At 41.2% G+C, this 21741-nt stretch overlaps 1 protein-coding gene across 4 annotated transcripts in view; it reads left to right on the forward strand.

The window, feature by feature from the left end:
• Positions 1–21741, forward strand: part of LOC125905619 (astrotactin-2-like) — a 431706-nt gene that overhangs the window by 152637 nt on the left and 257328 nt on the right. The window contains exon 1 of one of the 4 annotated variants that reach the window (XM_049603726.1): positions 8161–8364. The exons of 2 other annotated variants lie outside the window; for them this stretch is intronic. The gene's annotated coding sequence lies outside the window, so the exon portion shown is untranslated. One more of the 4 variants, XM_049603725.1, reaches the window with a different exon arrangement.

Raw genomic sequence — 21741 nt, forward strand, 5'->3', positions numbered from 1 at the left:
TGCCATGCAGATCTAACCAAGCGACTCAGACAGGTGGAGTGGAAGACATCATCTGTGTTGTTTATGAGAAGTGACAAGAAGTGCTTGGGCTGAGCGACTGGAATTGATGTCAGTGTTAAGACATGACATGACATGAAATACAGATGATCACAATGACGACAGGAAGGTCTCCAAGTTTTAAATATTTTTCAAAAACGCAAACTTTGACCGCTTAAGTTTCCAGTGCGTATGTTTTCGAAGCATCTATTGGTAGAGATGGTGTATATTTATATATGGTATATATCAAATAATAAGTGTTGTGGTTTTGTTACCTCAAGCCCAGTTCAGACCGCATATTTGCGACGAGACGAGTTGAAATGGGCAACTACTTGCAATGCCCCGTTCTGCAATGTTCTAAAAATCTGCCAGTTCGCACCAATGCAGCCAGATGAGACTGAGAGTGTCATCTCTGTGTAACAGCTCTCCGTACTTTCGTTCTGATTTCCAGCTTTTCAGGCTTAATTTGTGGCTGAATATAATTTGTAGCTTCTTAAAATATGAATGAGGATAGTGATAGTAAGATACTCGCTATGGTTGTATTTGTAGTAGTGATGAAACAGTGAAATCATAAAACAAGCATCAGATGGACTGAATTCATAATAAATAAACCAAAATAATATAAGTAAGCAGCGCCAATTAATCAGTCAATGAGAATGTGTGTGTGTGGGAGCGAGGTATAAGCATGTACAGAGAGCAGCAACCACCCACTGTCCTACACCAGCACACCTTGAGGACGGAAACAGAGGGCTCGGCAGGGACGTAGCACCTACCGCATTTTGACTTGACCAGCGCATTTCACCACAAGCCGACTGGCTGTAGAAACAGCTGATGTGCTCTGTGTTCTAAAACCAGCCACCGATGATTTGACCAGCTGAGTTGCAGGTGACACCATCAGCCGGCTTGAGTTGAACTCAGACGGCGAGTTCACACGGCTGCAACTTTTCTCTGCAGTGCTCTAAGATGGTTTCCTCTTGTTGCGAAACTTTGATTATGAACTGGGCTTTAGATTGAGCCATTTATATCTACATGAGAAATGGGTTCTCTTCTACAGAGTGTGCCACGTTGTTTTACAGTAGCCCAGAATGGACAAACCAACTCTTGATAGGGCAATTTGCATTTTTGCCTTGGTCACTCCTACATACTTGGCAAATGGGAAAAGTTTCAGTTTAGCAGCCTCATTGCGCGATGCCATGAACTCCTACAAACTACATCTTTAAGTAAGTGATATTACTTGGAAATGGTCAATGTCAAATTTTCCCTACTTGGAAATAAATGTGTGTCTTTCAAATGACTTAGTGAAGAAATGAGCACCTTCAAATAATCTTTCCAACCATGCTCTGCTTGAAGGGGCTTGGATACAGTAAAGCACACACCTCTCAGTTATGACAGACCAAACCTGGCCCCCGCTTTCTAAAAGCATCTTAAGGCCTGAGAGGATTTTAGTCCCATTTTAAATCTATGGGCTAGGATCATAATATCTTTAAGATACCTTTGGGAAATTGACCCTGTGCCCCATGTCGAAGGAGAAGACACGTGTGTCCCAGAAATCCACTATTGAGAACACAGGCAGTGGGCTAGACTGCACAAGAGGAAAGCTGTTGCCCAAGACATCTGACTTAGAGGAATAACCGTAGATACTGTAACGATGTAATGCATGGGGTGTCTACATCCAGCAGCACACACAATCCATTTTAAAAATGCGCTTTTTTTTTTCTTCCTTGAGGCCTTAGAGATGTGGGAGAAGGCATGCCACTAATGGCCAATCATTGAGCCTGAGGGCTGTCTGGGTTGGAGATTTTCCCCAAATCTGCGTAGGAGTGGGAACAAGAGCAATAAGAGAAGCACATCACACTAGTGGCTGGTTGTCAAGAAAAAAAAAAAAAAACTGCCAATGGTTTACTAACCAAATTGCCTTCGTTAACTCAAATCACATTATAGGGGAAACATGTCTGAATATCTGCTCAGCTGTAAAACTACAGTAGCATTTGTGTCTGCTCAGCTAAACCCCGCAGCTGTTCATCTACTCTTCTCCTGATGTCCACAAGCCTGCATGTTGAAATTGTGCTTTGTGGCATTCCTTACTTCCCTGTCAGCATGTATTGCCCTACTTTCTTGTAAAGCACCGTTTTATACCTGGACTCTCAGAAAATGTTGGCTCATGCACAGGTTGTCTAGTTACAGTCACTACCTTCACGTTCCAATTTTTCCCATCTTGGCAGCCACTCTCAGGATCTTATTTGGAAGATATTTCACAAAGCAAGATCAGGAAGATAGCCAGATTCAAAATTGCTATCAACATGCATAATTTATCAGATATATTGAACACATTGATAGCAATCCTACGTTTTTATAAAGAGGTTGTAATCGTACCTGGCCTGCAATCCCATAGTGCATCCCATGACACCTGACCAGTTGTCAGTTACCCACTTATTATGTGTCCTGGGCAGATAGGATGCTTTCATGATGATCAAAAAAGCCAAGGCAAAGCCAAAGTCAAGCCAAGTGCTGCCAGGAGGATTGGAAACAAATTGCAATTTCATTGCTCAAACCACCTTTGGAGGTGGTTATCAACATGGGATGCATTCCAGCCAGATGCTGAAATGTGAATGCATCCAGTTTTCCAAACCCTGTATGTAGTCTTCACTCATATCAATCTGACCTACATCAGTAGGCAGTGGGTAGAAGTAGCTGCTTCCACTTGCCCCTGTTATAAGACACTTGAGAGGCAAAGTCCCTCCCCTTCTGGTGATCCCTATAGGGCATTATTTCGGGAAAAAAAATATGTACAGTAGTTAATGCTGAGGAACAAGTACTTTTTTTTATCCCATTTGAATTGAATTTGAATTGTGCCATTATTAAACATGTTTGTCAATTTGAAAGATAACTTTGCAAGTCAAAAACGTCACAGTCCATCTTAGATTTGGCTCTGTGTGATACCGTGCTGCACATCTCTCATCTTGCACAATATACACTTAACCAACACCAGCTAGCTAACTAGGTAACTTAGCTATATTTGGAGCGCAAATGTAACATTATCTAACCTGATGTGTTTTATCCACCAGCTCCTGGTCTTAATTTCAGCTGGGATGCAAAAGAAGGATCAAGACCACCGGGTCCTACTCTGAAGTCTTCAAATACTGGCACTTGGTCAGTGATTTCTGGCATCAGACACCGACGAAAAAAGCGGTCCTTTTACATTGGCATGATACATGGGCGGTTGGCGTTATTCTGTAACGGAACTTGGCAGCATCAGGGTGGATGGATCCAACAACCACTGACTTTCACCCGGGAGTCCTGTGTTCGCTTCTAGTACGAGTGTAAAGCCAAAAGCTGTTCTTTTTTTCCTAAACCCAACCGCCTGCACATGTTGGCTAAACGTAACCACATGTGATTGTTGTAGAAGAAAAAACATTTGTGGTCAGTTTGTGGTGTTGAACCGACTTAGTGCATTCACTTTGAAAGAGACTGTATGGAAACTTTAAATTTCCTGTGAAAAACGTGTATTTTGAAAGACAATGCATGTAACAGGCTAAAGTTATCATGGCACCCCAGAACGTCAACAACCAATGCACCCAGGGTACCTTGCACTTCATATCTCGGTGTGAAAAGTCCATGACCCAACGTTGACGAATGTTTTGCATGAGTACATCCTGGTACGATACACAGGCATTGTAGCTATGATGTCACATACGTGACCTGTGTAGTCTAGGACAATAATACCAGAGGGATGACACTTCCATTGACTCCTTTGGTATGCTTAAATTAAGCCTCACGCACCCTCTAGTGGGGCATGAGGGCATTACCTTTCTGACCAGAAAACTCATTCACTTACAGTATGTCTGACGCGCACTTGCTTGTAAGTTGATGAAAACGGCCTTGTTTTTACTTTTAGGTGTCTTGGTCATATTAAGTCATGCTTATAATTTGTTTATTTCAAAATGTAGAGAGTAATATTACTGTAGACAACTTTTGTCTTTTTACCTGTAAAAGGCTCACCGATGCTCCTATTAAGTAGATTATGGTAGATTATGCTTTTAGATTTGCTTGAATTCCTGGTTGGCAGCAATGCAGCAATACTGAAGTTCATTCAGTTCTTGGTCGGATATGCAACGTGCTATCCTGCCGCTAGATGGCACGTGACCAACTTTCCGCTTGACCAATGTGTGTCGCTACTCTGGTATTGTAGGGTCCTAGTGTAGTCTAAGTAATTTTTTTTTAGTCTTGACAATTTTGAAGACAAACTGCAACTTTCTTAACTTGCAAAATTGTCTTTTGAATCATCAAAGGTCATATGTGTAATTCATAGCACAATTTTAAACAGGATCAAGAAACAAGTCTCTCACCATTAACAACTGTACATATTTTTTCCCAAAATTACGTGCAAATGTAGTCCACCAGGAGGGGAGGGACGCTGCCTTTCCATCTAGTGAGCAAAATGTGTCTAATTTATACTCCATTCATGAAAGTCATCCATGTGTTTGTGTTGTTACAAAGCTAACTAACAGGTTGTTTTGCATGTTATCCAGAGACAGAAGGCAACTTAACACTGCTGCTGTTTTCTTCTCCCTTCCACTTTTTTTTGGTGATCTTGAAACAGCTTGAAGGGCCACCTTCAGTGTATACATTGTCATCTGAATTTTGTCTGAATATGAGGCACATGAAGTGATTTGTGGAGCCACTATGTTTTCACTGACCTGTCCAATCAGTGATCTCTTTCTTGCCCGAAAGAGGATGGTGAATTCTGCTATCAGAGTGCATAAGTCGGCAATTTTCTCATGCAGTGAAGTTTGGAGAGTGGTTGGCTTTCATCTTTTGTTCTTTGTGGAGTATTCTATTACACAGGGTACACTGAAAAGCCCTTTCTTTTTGTACTCAACCACCCCCTGGATATGCCTTTTTCCAGGTCTGTGAAAACTGGTTCTAATGATGTGGGACTGGCATGCTGTGAGCTACTGTTGGTTGCTCCCTCTTCCCTCTGAAGTTTGATCAGATTTTTTTTTACGTGTCTGGCTCCTTGCTCGGTGCTTTGATTTGACCTGTGACTCTGGCTTTATTGCCCCTGATGACTTGTACATGGCATTGTAGGTGCTGGGAGTGGTGGTTTGTGATTCTCTCAAGATGTATTTTAGTCTCTCCTTAGGCCCTTGGTTAGCATCAGGAAAAGACCAATACCAGTCAGGGACTTGGCTGTTGCTCTCCTCGCACACTATGCTTGGTGCAGAGCGTCGGTCATTAATGTCGGCCAAGTGCACAGAGTTCTTCATGCTCAGTGCACTGTACACAGCAAAAAGTGTTGTGGGTGTTAACAGGCTGTTTGCGTGTGTGATGCTGTCAAGCCACGGTCAAAACTAGAGTCTGCAATGGAAAAATATTTGTGCACATCGTTGGGTATTGAGACGCTAATTTATTGTTTGTTGATGCTTCATATATAAACATGCACTGACCTTTTTTGGCAAATAAGAACTGCTCTCCCATCACACATGGATAAAAATATGCATTAAGTGCAATATTCAATGACAAGCCTGTATAGAGCCCCTGTAGAAGGTGATACCTGTGCACGTAAAACTATGTCATAATGTAGATGTCATTGCTCGAGTGAAGCTCCCTTTCCAGAAAAAATCTTTGAAGTCACAACACATTGTGGTTTTATCAAATATTAAGATTTGTCTTTAAAAGATTACTCCCTTATTTGCATGCACCTCTGTGCATGCTATTCCCCGCTGTGGTGTTAATGTATTTCCGTGTGCTGGCTAGAAGCTGTGGAAGTTTTTTGATGTGTCACAACGAATACTTTGGCTCATTACGATGAGGATAACCTTATGGTTATTATCTAGCTTTTCTCCTGTTTAATTGATGCTTTGAAGTAGCACATGAAAGTAGTTCGGTGCTGTCTTGTTTGTGTGCGCGCGTGTGTGTGCCTGTGTTTCACAGTGCTTGAATTCATTCTGTGCTCAGCTCCACTTTCAGCAGTCCTCAATCTTCGCTGCAGACAAAACACAGTGATTACAGCTGTGGGTCTGCAGCCCCAGGGCTTCTCTACAAGAGGCTATAGCTGATCTACTGCCAAGTCCAAGTAGTGTGCGACTCGGTTTTTGTATGTGTTTGGTGTGTGAGAGACCTCAAGAGGAAGAGACAGAAACAAAACCCAAAGAGAGATCACATAAATGTCTGTCCATCCATCTGAGCAAGTTTTTCTCTGGTTAATCCTCTGTTCACATTTTGGCTAATAATTTAGTACTTATCAGTTACATTACTTACTGCATAATGTTAAAGCCTCATTAGATCCATTTTTGCAGAATTTAACTGCAAAAATGCCTGCATGAACCAATTTTCACCAATATTTTTTTTTTTTTTATGTCCCCTGCTTCCAACACTTTTGTTGTTTTTTTCCAAGAAGATGCTGATCACCAGCAAACCAGGTTTTCCAGCTTTTGTGATGGAGATTTAAGATTTTTTTTTGTGTTATTATTATTATTATTATATTTTTTGTATTATTGTACATTACTCGTCCATAGCCATTGGTAGCTTTGTCACCTTCTACCTATGCCAATCCTCAATGCCTATGTGCAGTTTCACATAGATTGACCACGTCAGTGAGTAGAAAAACGTGGGACAGACAGAATGACTGACTGACAGAATGACACACTGACAGTTTCCGTGATATTTTATTACCAAAAATTAGAAAAAAACAACACCATTCGGCCACAGGGGGAGCCACAGCAATCGGTCGCATTTTAGCCATTTTTAAGCATTTTTCTGTTGTTATAGCGCCACCCAGTTGCCAATTAGAGTTAAATTTCTCCAGTCACCTTGAGGCGTCCTGTTCTACATATCTACCAAGTTTAGAAAAAATCGATATGGCGGTTAGGCCTAGATAAGAAATTAGCTCTCTAGCGCCCCCATTTTGTTTGATGGGGTCAATAATGGAGGGGTCCCCTCAGATTATGTGTGGTCATATGCCTACAAAGTTGCGTGGTGATCGGTGAAACCCTTGAGATGTTATACACCTTTATGTGATGAGCCACACCCTCCGCAATATTCATTGCCTTATTGAAGCTCAGTTTTAGTAAGTTTTCCAACTTTTGCCAAGACGGAACTTTAGATATTGGTCCTAGATTATGTTCACCGAGTTTCATGCAGATCAGTCAAACTTCCCAGGAAGAGATCGATTTTAAATGTTTTTCGAAAAAATTCAAAATGGCGGAAAATCTATATAACCAGAAGTTATGGGTTCTTGAAGCAAATTTGTTCCTCATGAGGAGAGGCATCTCTGTGCAAAGTTTCATGTCTCTACGACATACGGGGCATGAGATATATCCATTCAAAGTTTGCAATTTCAGCTGGTTGCTATAGCGCCCCCCTTTGGCCAATTGATGTAATATTGCTTCATTCGCATCCTCCCATGAGCCTCTACCACTGTGCCAAATTTCATATGGATTGACCAAGTCAGTGAGGAGAAACACGTGGAACAGAGACACAGACACACCCACACACAGAGTTTCCGTCATTATATAGTAAGATAAACACAGATTAAGTTCCCTATTTTTTTTTTTTTTTTTAATTTACAAAAGAATGAAACTTTCCATACTTAAACAGTCATAAATTTGCTCTGGGGATAGCTCCAGGGTACAAAAACTTTTCTACACAGCACACAATGTGTGGATATCTTACTCTATAGAACCAGACATATTAGCGAGCACAGTCAACCCATATACACTAACTACATGCATCCTAATTTGAAAAAGTGCCACATGTCTCATGAAATTGTCCTCACCATATCATCAATATGCATAAGTGGTTTATACTTCAGTCCTGATAGTCCTAACTCTTATTAAAATCAATACCACTGGTATAAAGCTTTTTTCCTAATCCCGGACATTGATCCTGCTCTCTGAACCATCTCGCTGCTCAAAAAAAGACGTGATGCTACCCTAGCTTTCTCCTTATTGAAGTCAGTGAATCCTTGGTTGACTTTTTCACATGATTTTTCCGCCATGAGCACACACACACACAAAAAAAAGGTGCTGCTTAGTGGGGAGTACACACTCAAGTTAAACTGCGCAGACCACAAGTATGCGAACACTCCCACCAGTTTCCCTAATAGATAAAGAGAGGCTTGATGGTTGTGCGGAGAGGCTGTCTGTTGCACTTAAGCCGTCTTCCAAGGGAACACGGTCGAAGTTCAGTGGAGAGTGCGGTAATTTTGCTCAGTTAATGGCGGGGAACAATATTTATTAGTTTATTCAGAGAAGTGTGGCAGAGGATGAGAATGCGGCTGGTGTTGACACTTGGAAGAGACACAGAGCAAACAGCCATGCAAAGAAGGTTGGTGGGGGGGGGGGGGGGGTTATCCTCTGTCACAGACAGCCGTGCTTACCCTGTCTGGCTGAGATGAGCTTCAGGAGCAGCTGGTGAAGTGATCCTTTGGTTGTCGTAGCTTAAAGGTCAGTGTGATGAAGTTGGGCTGGCTTGGCTAGAGCTGAACCAGGTTCAATTTTCGAGTTATGTTTTTTCCCTTCTATTCACAGGATTGGGGAGTAATGGAATACAAGTAATGGTGTTATAAAATGTCAGTAATGGTACTTCATTACAGTTACTGTTCTAATTCTTCTGGGTCTCATTAATCAAACGTGAGCAAAACAAATTTGTATGTAGAGTGTTCGCCAAAGGAAATTTACATGTATTTCAGCTTTCATCAGTCTTTTCGTAGGCAAAAACAAAATCCTCACCTGCTTCTGTCTGCTCATATTACCTGTGTAAATAAGGATCGCAAATACATATAGCTTGTCATTATCAGAATTTTTTTGCATCAAGTTTCATATCGAATCATTTTCATTTAACTTTTTGGATGACTTAACGGCGACCATTACCTCCTTCCAGGCCTTTAATTCACCTGTCCCTGTCGCACCATTACTAACAGAAGAAGATAAAATGTTGTCTCAACCCCATTTCACCTAAAATAACTTCAATCTCAGCATCAGAAATTTCCTTTTTCTCTCTTTGTCTTTCTTTCTTTTCTCCATGTTTGCAGATCGACAGGTTGCACCTAACCATAGTAATTATCTCCTCGTTATATGGCGGTTACTGGCTATTCATGGGTAGGGATGCTAGGTAATTGTGTTATGTGTAGATCTACTCAAAGACTTACCAACATTTCATGAAAAAAAACTAGATTACTTGAAGGAAGGGGATTACTTTCTTGTGTTTGATTTATTTGCTCTAACACCATGTCCTAACTGAATGCAATGCAGATGAGCATCAGTTTGATTGCATGGTTTTCTATTGGAATGCTGTAAGTGGCCGTGTGTGTCGCAGCGCTGCCATTTTTAGCTTAATTTTGCCAGACGCCTTGTTTCGATTAATTCCTGCTGCTCACAATAGAGAAAGAACGGCTGGTTTATAAAGTTGAAACCAGGATTTATTGACACAACACCTCCTCACTTAACGACAAAAACCTATATAGCAGCTAACTGGAGGGAGATCACCAGGGAGCAAAAAGTTCCTGGTAAATGACGATCGCGAAGAACAACCTCCTTGCTGTTGGTTACACTGGTTGTCATTTCCTGTAAATCACAATATAAAACATATGTTTTCTGTTTAAATAGCACATATATATAAAAAAAGAAGGTATTTGCCCATCTTTTAGGTGGTTGTGTCTCCAGTTGAGCCCACAGCTGATCGATAGCCTACGTGATTTTTTTACATGACATAACAGAAGTGCATATTAAATAGATTCTGTTCAGCCTGAGAGCAACACTCACTTGTTGTTACCATGTTACCACAGATTTTTAAAAAGTGTGTGCAGTGCACCTGCCACACAGCCACAGCAGAGGAGATGTGCAGTCAGAACACTGCTATGTGTTTTTGGCATGAAAATATGACACCAAGACAAATGAGTTCAGCAAGACGATTTGGAAGTATTCCAAAAGTAATCCAAATTCATCACTTATTCAAATATAAAAAGACAGCAGACAAGTTATAATGACGGAAACTCTGTCTGTGGGTGTGTCTGTTCCACGTGTTTCTCCTCCCTGACTTGGTCAATCCATGTGAAATTTGGCACAGTGGTAGAGGGTCATGGGGAAATAGAATGAAGCAATATTACATCAATTGGCCAAAGGGGGGCGCTATAGCAACTGATTGAAATTGCAGATTTTGAATGGGCATATCTCATACCCTGTATGTCATGGAGACATGAAACTTTGCACAGAGATGCCTCTCCTCGTGAGGAACAAATTTGCCTCAAGAAACCATAACTTCTGGTTGTATAGATTTTCCGCCTTTTTGAATTTTTTGAAAAACACTTCAAATCGATCTCTTCCTAGGAAGTTTGACCGATCCGCATGAAACTGGATGAACATAATCTAGGGACCAATATCTAAAGTTCCCTCTTGGCAAAAGTTGGAAAACTTACTAAAACTGAGCTTCTATAAGGCAATGAATATTGGGGAGGGCGTGGCTCATCACATAAAGGTGTATAACATCTCAAGGGTTTCACCGATCACCACGCAACTTTGTAGGCATATGACCACACATAATCTGAGGGGACCCCTCCATTATTGACCCCATCAAACAAAATGGGGGCGCTAGAGAGCTAATTTCTTATCTAGGCCTAACCGCCATATCGATTTTTACTAAACTTGGTAGATATGTAGAACAGGACACCTCAAGGTGACTGGAGAAATTTAACTCTAATTGGCAACTGGGTGGCGCTATAACAACAGAACAATCCTTAAAAATGGCTAAAATGCGACCGATCGCTGTGGCTCCCCCTGTGGCCCAATGTTTGTTTGTTTTTTTTCTAATTTTTGGTATGACTAAGTCATGGTATGGTATGCTGTACATAATCACAGAAACTGTCAGTGTGTCATTCTGTCAGTCAGTCATTCTGTCTGTCCCACGTTTTTCTCCTCACTGACGTGGTCAATCTATGTGAAACTGCACATAGGCATTGAGGATTGGTAGATAGGTGACAAAGCTACCAATGGGTATGGACTAGTATATATATAATTTCAGTATTCAATATTCAGTTATCTTTTGTGGAATGTTTTTTGAGAAACCTTCCCAACATTGTCTTTACACACACTGCTGTCATTTGATCATTTTCTACCGACCCTCACTCTCAAAAATTATATTTATATACAACTGATTTGCAATTGCAGATATGTATTAAAGGAAGCAGATCCTAGTGGTAGTGTAGTACTGAAAAAGTCCACAGTAAATTAACATTAAATGGAAACACAATCTTTCCTAACCTTAACCCAAAGGACTTTTGTGGCTTAAAGCTAACCACAGATCAGGATGTGAGCTCCTTTGCATTGTACACCCACCACCCACCTCAGCAATCCCCTTGAGACTTGGAGTGCATTATACAAATGTAGTGTTTCATTTATTAAAAAAAAAAAAAAAAGAAGTTTCCTTTGAACATAATCCAGACACAGATATCTTTATTAGCACACTGTAATTGGGTAGCAATGAGGCTTTTTGTCTCCTCATACATTACCCTTTGTTATTTTATCATCCTGACTGTTTTGACACACGTGTGAATGCTCCTCAGATTCAGGTCATGTTCAAGTTCTTTTTAAAACCATGGCAAGGTTCAAGCGTTTAAATTTGCCAGTAGCAAATTCAGAGTGGCTCTTTACAGCCCCCCCTTTGAGTATAATCTGTTGATACTGTTGCTCAGTCCCAACCACGCTCTTTGATGCTATGACTCAAAGAGTGTGGGGATATTTTTTGATGTTGCCTACAGCGGTAGCATTAATATTGAGGAGGCAGGTGATTTGGGGACGTGATCGTCTTCTTTATGACAACAATATATGTATATTGTTGTCATATTAATGGGAAGGGAAAAAGTAAGAGGCTTTCATTGTTACAATGATTTAGTAAAATAGAGTTTATGTGTAATTCAGGGGCTCAACTTAATTTGTATTAAAACAATCCTACACTGACTGATGGTAATGTCCACTGCTTGTTCAACTGATTGGCATCACTTTGCAAATTTTATGTGAGCCTTGATAATGCTGCTTCCATTTGAGTGAAGCCAGTAGAACCTAATAAAGAAGACACACACAAAGAGGAAGCACATTATGAACAGTGTAAATTTTGGCTAATACCAAATGTCTGCACCTCACTGCACCTGCATACTTTGCGAGCATGTTCCCGGGAACTTTGGGAATTGCTGAGGACAGTTTATCTAGCCCACAAGGGACCTCAAGCGGAGAAAAGCTCACTTGGGGTGCCGACATCACCGAATTTACTGATTTAATTACCTGCAATTCATTGCCATAGGGATGTGACATTGTAGTTTTTTTGTTTCTATTAACATGCCAACTTAAAAAAAAAATAAATATGAATATGTAAAACAATAATTGTATTAAAGTGCTACTTGAATCCTGTACACCATAAATTATATACAGCACTACCCCCTCCAGTTTTGGAGAAAGTAACTGCCCCAAGCGAGGGAGTTCAAGTATCTCGAGGTCTTGTTCACGAGTGAGGGCAGAATGAAATGGATCGTCGGTTTGGTACGGCTTCTGCAGTGATGCAGGTGCTGCGCTGGTCCGTCATGGTGAAGAGGGAGCTGAGCCAGAAGGCGATGTTTTCAATTTACTGGTCCATCCACGTCCCAAACCTCACCTATGGTCATGAGCTATGTGTAGTTACTGAAAGAACAAGACAGTGGATACAAGCGGCCGAAATGAGTTTCCTCAGATGGGTGGCGGGACTCAGCCTTAGAGATAGTGTGAGGAGCTCAGACAATCGGAGGGAGATCAGAGTAGAAGTTGAGGTAGTTCGGGCATCTGATCAGGATGCCTCCTGGGCGCCTCCCACTGGTGGTGTTTTGGGCACATCCCATTGGTAGAAGGCCCTGGGGCAGACCCAGAATACACTGGTGGGATAACGTATCTCATCTGGTCTGGGAAAACTTTGGGGTCCCCCATGAGAAGCTGGAAAGCATTGCTGGGGATAGGGACATCTGGGGCGCTTTGCTTAACCTGTTGCCCCCGTGACCTGGCCCCGGATCAGTGGATGAAAATGGATGGATGGATGTGGGATGTAGAGGTAGCTTAAACAAAAAGCATTTTATTATTGCAGCCTACTTTATAGGCTAAAAGCTGTGCAATGTAACGCCCAATATTTAGGCGAACAATGGTCGACAGACAACAAAATAAGATTTTCTGTTGTAAGCAACCCAGTTTATTTAGTCATAGTCCTTTGCAAGCCTGTGTGTATTTTAAACTGTGTAGCCGATATGTTGTATAGAAATTAATGAATATAATTTTGTTCAGCTACAAAAAAAGATCTATATAGGATTTATATCTTGCTATCCGCAGGGACAGATAAGCAGACACTATTCATTAACTTGAGCAATCAGCGTACATGACTGTAATTTTCGATTGAACGTTTCCATGGCAATGGCTGAAAGAGACCTGAGGCCTGTCCATCAGCAACTTGCAGTCTCTGCCCTCGCAGACTTTATGTGATGACAGTGAACATGTCACAGTAGGTGTGACTGAAGTCCGCCAGGGATCAGTCTGCAGGTCCAGAGGGAGGACATTTGGATTCAGCCGGTGACTCACAGCTTAGGCTTTTAGACCAGCTCTTCTGGTTGGGATGGGAGGTGTAGCTCAGTCAGTAACATCAGCAAGGATTTGATTTGAGATAGTTTCAGGTGATAAAAATGTTTCCAACTTAACCTTTCATGTCCTTGCTAAAAGGATAGTGTTGATATTTATGGGGCATCTTACACTCGCACACATTCACACACTGTCTCCTCTTTTTTGGATTGCTAGAATCACCTTTGTTATCAGACAAACCTTTATTTTTTCTATCACTCTAATATATTCATATTATTGCCAAGTTTTAACAATACCACCCTAAATTCAGCCTTGCTGCAGTGGTTGCCTTTTCATTTTAGGATTGCTTTCAAGGTTTTTTTTTTTTTTTTTTTTTTTATCAGGCCCCAGCATGAATCAACTGTTACTGGAGCTACAGTACATTACCCTGACCTTTTAACTCCCTGTGAGGCTGACAGCACCAGACTGTCCTAAAGCGAGAGCCACTATCTTTTTCCACCGTCTAAAATATGGAGCAACGTAACCGAGGAGCCTGAAGACCAGAGAATTTGGAATTACAGTGCATACACTCACAAACTGCAAAATCAAGCCAGGCACACCTCAAGGAGTTACAAGTATGACCTTCCAGTTTTTCTCCCTTTCAACACGGTTGCGCTGCAGTCAGCTTACCGGCTCAGAGCACCAGGCTGCGCGAGTGTTTTCCTCACTGCTCCGCTGGGTACTGAATGACTCTACAGTGACTGACAAGCTGTTAGACTCAAACTCGATGAGATAAAAGACAAACAGTTTAACTCATCAATGTCAATTTTATATGAAAAGGATACAAATGTCATGGGGTAGCAAAAAACAACAAAATAGAGGTGTTGAAATCCAGGCAGCCTTTTTTTCTACTCCATTTTGGATAGCAACACTGGCATGGCAACACCTTTTTGGGTGACAGCTGCCATCCTGTGCCACCCTCTGTGGCTTTACCACTGCACAAGATGGTTTATAACAGGTGAGAAAACAACATGCAACTGGATGCCAAGGGCCACTGAATCAGAAATGACCCTTTATATCGTGTCACGCCTTTTAAGAAATAGCATTTCCGAAATCCCTGAGATTTACCATTTGCTTATTAGCTCCAAAGTGGCAGCTATGTGCTCAATATATAAAAATATAGAGGTGAGTGTACAAACACTGAGTCCACTTCAGTACAAGAGCCAAGTGGTGCCTTGTTAAGCCTCCCACCTTTTCAAGTCCTTTCTCTCCCGTATAACAGGTTGCAACTCATAAATTTAGGTTGTAAAATGTGTCGGCGGGGCTTATATTGCGACGCCCTCTGTAATAACTTTTCAGCATGCCTAGGTTGTTTATGTATATTAGGATTGTGTGTGTGTGTATGTGAGTGTGTGAGTGTGCAGAGCTTTTAAAAATACACTGCAACGGCAGAGTAGAGCAGTATTGATTGGGATTATTTGGGATAGGCAAACAGAGCAGCGGGAGACACGAGAGACAAGGATAGCCAGACCACCATGACATACCTGAGGTCATCCTGTGCCAACATGCAGTTTCTGCTTAAAAAGTGGCCCAATTGGGACAGACAGACAAAAGAAAATAAATCACAGGCTTCACCTCCTGGATTTTCTGCTATCTCTCTGATTTCCTGGTTTACAGAGTTGAATCCCTTTGCTTGGTGCAGCATGGTGGGATGGAACGCCTCAGGCCTTCCTTTACTGATCCTGACCCCACCAGTCTGCGTTTGTGTGCGGGCTTTCTTCCAGTTTTTCTGACAAACAAGTTAGACTTGTAAGTGTGGAATTTATGCAATTGTTCTTAGTAATCATGATCTAAATGAAATCTAAATCGGTATTTTATAAAGTTGCAAACTTGTCTTCATATCCACCCACATGCATTTTTAATATATTTTTCCGCAAATACAACCCGATGAATACCACTACTCAAATTTGCTCTTGCAGCCTCTCTGATGCCGTCTTGTGCATTATAAATGGCACATTTACATACTCTCACTTTTGTATGAATGCAGATGCCAGTTTGTATTGAGTTTGAGTTGGAAAAATTTAGCCTGCTGGTGTCAGAACTGACTGCTGAATGCAGCTGTGCCTTAATGTGATTAACAGTTGCTGAGCCATGTGGGGACTGGTGTTGCTGTCAGCTTAATTTACTCACAAACACATTGTCACAGAAATATGCGCTCCGGCGCACATACAGCACGAGCACGCATACACAAAAGCATATGCACTGTACAGTACACACACGCAAGCTGACATTTAGCTGTAAGTCTAGCAGCCGTACGTCAAGACAGTTCGTCTTGCTTAGAGAGTCACAAAAGCCACTGAGGTCACATTGAAGTTGTGTGAGTCGTCAGAGTCACGTGCACACATATGCATGCAGTAAATCAGAGTACAGCTTCATGTGCATACAGTATTTATGAACGTCGGAGCATCTGAATGCACAAGCCACCTGTCAACATCCATACCGGCAGCTTCGACATCAGACATTTATCACATTATATTAACTACTTTCCTTCCATGCTGTCTTTTTTCATGCAGACACAAGCTGAACTGCTAAAGATTTTTCCTCACAACTGTCACGCCTTTACACACTTCTATTGATCTACATGTCTGTATAATTATATGGGTGTTATTCCAGAAAAGCTACACTTAACCTTTTCACTTCTAAAGGTTTAGAAATATTGTTTGGCAGGTAGGATTGCTAGAGTTGACATGAAGTCTGTCCAATAAGCTGAATTCATAAAGGCACTATAAAATGCAGCACCTACACATGACATACTGTATATCCATTATACATAATGGATTTTAATTAAGGGTGCCCTTGAAATGCAGGTTCAGGCACCTGTGTCGATGAACATCTGCCCAGATGAAGTGATTTTAAGGAGGACTGGGTGTCCTGGCAGTTCAGCTCAATGGGTGCTGTTCTGTAGCTAACCTCTATTTATAATTTATTGCACAATCCATACACTTTTAATTTCAGCCTTCCTTGCACTGCCATACACTTTGGCACTGCTGTGGAATTAACAACCAGACAGGCACCCAGTACATAACTCACCCACTGTGTATATAAATTCTGCATGTATGTTTGTTTGGCTTCTTGTATGTCAGTATATAAATTTACTTTGAATATAATAACTGTAGGATGCTTTTGTGTGTATTGGTTGGCACTGTGTACAGGTAGGCTCTGACAGCTGGGGTCAAATTTCCCATGTGTGAGAGCACAAAATTAAATTTGGTTTTGGCCGGATTTTTTCTTTTCTTTTTTTCTTTTTTTTTTTTTTTTTCTTTTAGCAGTACTCTAGCCCTGTTTGCTTCCCATCTTCCCCTGCTGTACCCACAGCTAATTAGCTGCATCAGGTGTGTTCAGCCAGTCAAGAGCTTGAAGGCAACAACTCTTGATCAGCTGTATTGCCAATCAGTTGTGGCCAGAAGAAAAAAAAGCCAGATTTTGAGTCCCCTCGAAGGCAGAGTTTGGAACAGCTGATATAGTACACCAATCTGTAAGCCCCCACCTTACATAATCAGATTTTCTAAAATGTTAATTTGTATGTGTAAAATATTCTTTGCATGATTCTGTATCTGAGACACAGATGCCTTGTCCCATTTAGATGAGTGATGATGGATGAGTAAACCAGACAAGTCATACCATTCTGTGCAGTCAGCTGTAATAACATTTTATGAAATATGTCTGAGAAACAAATTATGTGACATCTGTATTACATAGCAAAGAACGTCTTCTAACTTGTGTTGGTACATTCACTGGAGTATAATTTTGGGTTTTCACTAACGATTACTTTCATTAACAATAATTCTGTTGATTTCAAAAAAATGCAACCCGTTCTCATTCCCAGCCGGTCAAATACCAACCCTTGGTCAGTGAGTAGGTGGCCCTTGGTGATCCTTTTACGTCTGTCAGAGATACACTGGGCTGCATCATTATTTTACACTCTGAGCAACACTAAGAAAGTGATTAAGTAGATATAGGGTGGGGGGAGTGGTGGTGGATGGGTCAAACATAGGCCTTTTAGCCAGGAGACCTTTGTTTGTGTCCAATGTGAAACCAAAAATTAATGTTGGGTTAATTTGCAAATGTAGCATGGTATGTCACATGATGTTTGAGAGACATGTCACAGTACGTACCTCAGGTTGTGTCGATAAGAACCATACTTTTTTTTACCCCAAAAAACCATACCACATACTTTTGTTGCATAAACCCAAGAAAGTTAACCTTAAAAAATGACATAAACCTATATTGGAAGTTTATGTTTTTTAAAAGGACTGTATGCACTGAAGGAGTGTAAAACTGCATTTCATGTGAACATGGAAGTTTATTTTGAAAAGATACTATGCGTGTAAAGTGCCGAAACTAACATGCCATCCCTGAGTGTCCAAAAGCGATGCTAGAGGGGCATTAAGAGCAGCATAGTTTGACTTGTAAGGCCACTGACCAAGTATTGGCATTTGACGAGTTTGGAGTCAGAACTTGTTGAAAAGGGCAATTCACAATTTCCCAGGGCCCAAGGTCACACATTCAGGTGTCTTCTTTTGACCAACTGCCCAAAACCAAAAGATATTTTGTTGACTAGAAGACTACAAAGACTACCCTTACAGTGTAGACTTGGAGAAGGCTTCCAACCACGTCCCAAGGGAGTCTTGTGGGGTGTACTGTGGGAATACGGGGTACCAGGGTTGCTGCTATGAGCCATCTGGTCCTTGTATTACCAAAGGGAGAGCTGTGTCTGCATACTTGGCACAAAGTTAAACACATTTTCAGTGGGTGGTTGCCTCCACCAGAGTTGTCCCTTGTCTCCGATGCTGTTTGTGATTTTCATGGACAAGATCTCAAGGCACAGCCGTAAGGAAGGAGTTTGGTTTGGGGACCTCAGTATTGCATCTCTGCTTTTTGCACATGACGTGGTTCTGTTGGCTTCATCACACCGTGACCTACAGCATGCGCTAGGGTGGTTTGCAGCCCAGTGTGAAGCGGTTGGGATGATAGTCAGCACCTCCAAATTTGAGGTCATGGTTCTCTGCTTGAAAACAATGGATTGCCAGGTTGGGAGTGAATTACTGCCCCAAGTGAGGGAGTTCAAATATCTCAGTGTCTTGTTCATAAGTGAGGGTAGAATGGAGTGTGAGATACAGAGGCGATTTGGCGCAGCATCTGCAGTGATGTGGGCGCTGTGGCGGGCTGCCGTGGTGTCGAGAGAGCTGAGCCAGAATGCAAAGCTTTCAATTTACTGGTCCATCTATGTCGCAACCCTCACCTATATTCATGAGCTCTGGGTAATGATTGAAAGAATGAGGCCGTGGGTGTGAGTGGCTGATATGAGTTCCTCCCAAAGGGGGGCTGGGCTTAGATTTAGAGATAGGGTAAGGAGTTCGAACACCCAGAGGGAGCTCAGAGTGGAGCTGCTGCTCCTTTGCATCAAAAGAGGTCAGTTGAGGTGGTTCGGGCATTTCTGATCAGGATGCCTCCTGTGCGCCTCTTGTTAGAGCTATTCCGGGCACGTCCAACTGGTGGGAGGCCCAAGAGCAGAAGTAGAACATGCTGGAGGGATTATTATCTTGTCTGGCCTGGAAACACTTAGAGCTGGAAAGCGTTGCTGGGGAGAGGGACGTCTGTAATACTTTGCTCAGTCTACTGCCCCCACAGCCAAGCTTTGGATAAGCTGTTGAAAATGGGTGGATAGATGGAAAATAGCACCAAGTCATCTACATAGAATTGACTTTTCACTTTAGGGTCTGTCCTTGCTCTACTGCTCCTAATGAAAAAAACTAAATGAGTAATAAAAAAAAAAGTTTGGGCTAAAGATTGCATCATAATGGGTCCCTTATTTCCTCTCACCATTATTTGGTAGCTTGGTTGTTATTTAAGATAATTGTTGGGGCAGTTTCACCAAATATAGGGATTATTGTCCTGTCAGTCAAGGAAGCCACTGTTTGCCACACTAATAGGATTCCTAAAGTACATACAGTAGAAATAAGGGTACTGCCTGCCAATGTGAAGAGCCCGAATTGAGAAACAAATATTTCTACTCAAATAGTGGTAGGCAGTTCATGGTAATGTGAGTATTGGAGTTTAAGGCAATCTTTTTGCTCTCTCAATCTGACTTTATAATTTTTAGGAGTAGGTAAGGGCCATTAGGTTTGCGAGTGTGAGCTTTTTTTTTCTGTGCTGGTGTAAAATACAGTATATTATAGTACCACCAGAGTGTGATGTGCCCTCCTCCTATGCAGAAGATGATTAGCTTTTACTATTCAGATTGAACTCATCACCTCACATCCCCACTTTCCCATAAGTATTAATCCTTCTCATTACAGGAAAGATTGGAAAACAGCCTACTTCTCTCTCTGTCTCTCTCCCACAGACTTTCAGTTCTCTCTTAACTCATGTATAAATATGTGTTCTTTCCCTCTAGAACAGCTACTAGTCACGCTGTCTGTCTTACTTTCTCGTTTAAACCCCTTTACCACCAAATCACATCATTCTTGCTTTGGTATATAATTGCGACATCTCCTTCTCCTTTTGGCTAGAAAAGCTTTTGTTTATGTCTGTTTTCTTATGTTCCTTGTCTTATTTTTATATATGTGCTTGACTTTTGTCTCTGTGGGCCTATTTCTCCATTATTGAACTTAAACATGTACATATACATAATCAGTGAGTGATTTTATGAGCATGCTAAAGGAATAATGTCAAGTATTATTAATTAATTGAAAACTCTCTTAATGTCTTACACTTATGCATTTCCCAAACACTTAAAAAGCTTTAAGTGATGAACTTAATATTATTATCATGACATTAAATATGTATTCTCAAATTCCTGATTTGCTTATTCATTGATTTCCTGCTAAGACAGTATTGCTTTACAATTGTTTGTATTTCTTTGTTTGTTTTTTATTACTTTTCTTACTTTTTTTTCTTTTTTTTTTCATTTGGATTAAAATGACATGTTTATTTTTTTAGCATTATGGCACAGTGGAAAACTGGATCCAATCCTCTCTGTCTTACTGATACACCTTTCTTTTTGTCCGCATTTGTAATTTGCATCCCTCACAACAGTCTGAGGTGTTGAGTGATTTTATAGTCTGAGAGCATATACATTTTTGCGCAGAAAAACACCCCGTTGTCTTCCTTGAGCAGGAATGCTAATGATGACAGTGGGTGCCTTTGCCTTATCAACATGAAGAAGTCAATACAGGTGACTGTGAGGAGAATGTAATGAATAATCTATGTTTTCAAGAAAGCATTGCAGCATTCTGAAGTGCTGATTGAAAGTAACCGAGAAGTAATTATAACACTTATGAAATTCTATATGTAACTGGAGATAAAAGAAATTTCTGTTTGGCAGGGGAAATAGCTTCAGGTGTAACAAAACAGATGGAGGGCAAAACAGATGGAGGGAAAGCAGATTGAATGAGGCTGCGAAAAAGACCTAGAGGACTCTGAAATTATCTAATGGACTTCGGACTGTGAAAGGTACTGTGAAAGCAGGGAGGGTGCGCCCGAGTAATTGAAATTTGTAGTACCGACATGCTGGAGTTTAGCCTTAGTGTTCTGGGAGTTGATGTTTTTATGGGACTCAGTTTGGAAGGTGTTACTGCTGAGTGAGAGAAAAGCAAGATCAAGACGGAAGAAAATGGACTAAAAGAGGGAGAGAGGTAGTGAGAAGGAGGGGAAAAAAAAGCAGTGAGGTAGAAAAGACCCAGGGCCAGATTTCCAAAGACTTCTGCACCTTGTTTCAGATGTATTCTTGTGTGTGTTATTTATCAAACGTGCGCCCTAGCCTGGAAGCACAATTCACCAGTCATCTGGATCACACACACACACACACACACACACACCAACACAAAGGGTCTGTCAACACACCTTTTGTGAGATCAGTGGAACGTTACTTTATCCTTTATGCATATGTATTTGAGGAGGGATCATGCAAATGACAGAAATATATAATGTACAAGTGTTGTTGACTTTATATTCCTCTGGGTTTACCAAGCGTCATCTCTGGGTGTCTCTGCAGATTTTCACTTTTTTTTTTGTTAGTTACAAAAGACTGTTCAAAAAAGGTTTTAAAAATGAAACTGTCCGGCTCTTTGTTCACATCTCC

This window comes from Epinephelus fuscoguttatus, linkage group LG18 (genome assembly GCF_011397635.1).
Source record: "Epinephelus fuscoguttatus linkage group LG18, E.fuscoguttatus.final_Chr_v1".
Lineage (NCBI taxonomy): Eukaryota > Metazoa > Chordata > Actinopteri > Perciformes > Serranidae > Epinephelus > Epinephelus fuscoguttatus.